The following is a 1,747-nucleotide window of genomic DNA, read 5'->3' on the forward strand; positions in this document are numbered from 1 at the left end:
CTCACTGGGAACCACTGCTGCTGGCTGGGCCAGTGCTGGATGGCTGGGGGCCTCTTGGCCATGGACTCTGGGCTTGAGTCTTATTGCAAAGAGATGGTCTCCCCTTTCTGCCCAGCCTCATTTTGGGGCACATGGGGTGCTCTTAGTGCTAAATACCCCAGCACTGCCAGCTTTGTGCCTTGTAGCATCTCTAGATGCAGTCTCCTCCACCAGGTGAGAAGGAAAACTCTGTGGCTGTGCCCCAAATCTGTTGATTTAATCCTTGATTTCTCTGCAAAAAATTGCTGTATACAATTGAGACTGGGGAATCATCTCCTTCTCCCCCCTTCAAGTTCCCATCGGATTTTATTTCCAGGGAGCTCCAAGGTCAGGCACAGAGATCACCCCAAAGAGTCACACTCTGCATTTCCTGCAGACAGAAGTGCTGCAGCCCCTGCCACCCACCCCTGCTTTCACCACCCACCCCTGCCCTCGCCATGTGGCCACACTGCTCTTTGCAGGGTGGGACCCAGGGAATTTGCTACTTTCTCTGGGTAATATATTTTTTAGGATCACAAATGACTTACTGAAAGCACTGAGATGTGATTCTCTTTGTGCTGAGGGTGAAATGCAAAAAGGCAGAAGAGCAGGGGAGAGCAGACCCCCCCCCCTTCCCCTCAGCTCTATGAATTCACCAAATCTGATGGTTTATTCATTTTAATTAGCCTCAGAATTCATATATAAGTGTATATATTTATACATATGAATTCATATAATGACACATAATTAATTTAGAGTTTGGCATTTCCGAACAGGTAATTAAAATAGTTCATTGTTGATTAATCACTTGCAAAATAAATTATTAGCAATATCACTGTTAGCATTATGTTTATTACTACAATTTAGAGAAATTAAGGCAGTTCACTTACATTAAATTAAACATGAAAGCACAGATGTAATATACCCTAGGCAATATCTACTTACTTGGAGAACAAATGTGATGTGTGCATTACAGTACATTTGCTAGGTCATACATCTTGGATGGCCTCTTCATGTCACCACCAGAAACCTAATACCGACACACAGACGATTCCCATCCCTTTCCGTAAATATAAAAATAGGACCTGCTGGACTTTAGCACTGGCTCTGCACTGTAGTGTGCTCCAGGCAGCTCAGGCAGAACTGGGGATGCTGAAGGCAGCTCGGACCTGCGTGGGATGGAGGGAGACTCTGCAGGAACCTCTGGACCAGGGGAGTGGGGAGATAATGGGGGGCATAAAGAGCCACAACAAATTCATAGAAACACAGAAATGGTTTGAGTTGGAAGAGATCTTAAAGATCATCTAGTCCAACCCCACCCCAAAACCGTTAGTGGGAGAGAAAATCAAATTCTTCGTTCCTCAGCAGGACCCTGGGCCACAATTATGAGCCAGATTATAGCCAAACTGCACAGAAATGGGATAAATCTCAGCCTGACTCTATGAGGTGCTAAAGGCTTTAACAGATCATTTCAGTAAAAGTTGAATTTCATTTTAAGCAGCTCTCTGCTGGGGTGAGGAGACATTTCCCTTTCCTGTAGGGAAATAGGTATCCCTAGCTTTTGACAAGTGTTTTGTCTGGAGGGCATTCAGCTTGGACTTTAAGGAAGCAATAGGGAGAAGCCAGTAGAGATGAAGAGGACACAGATCACCTCATGACATATTTTCTGGATCTGTCTCTCTGTGGTTTTATAGCTATGGGAAATAATCTATAATTAGGTGTATAAAAT

The sequence above is a fragment of the Manacus candei genome, unplaced genomic scaffold (assembly GCF_025592945.1).
Source record: "Manacus candei isolate 608988 ecotype Guabito, Panama unplaced genomic scaffold, ASM2559294v1 h1tg000057l, whole genome shotgun sequence".
Taxonomy (NCBI): Eukaryota; Metazoa; Chordata; class Aves; order Passeriformes; family Pipridae; genus Manacus; species Manacus candei.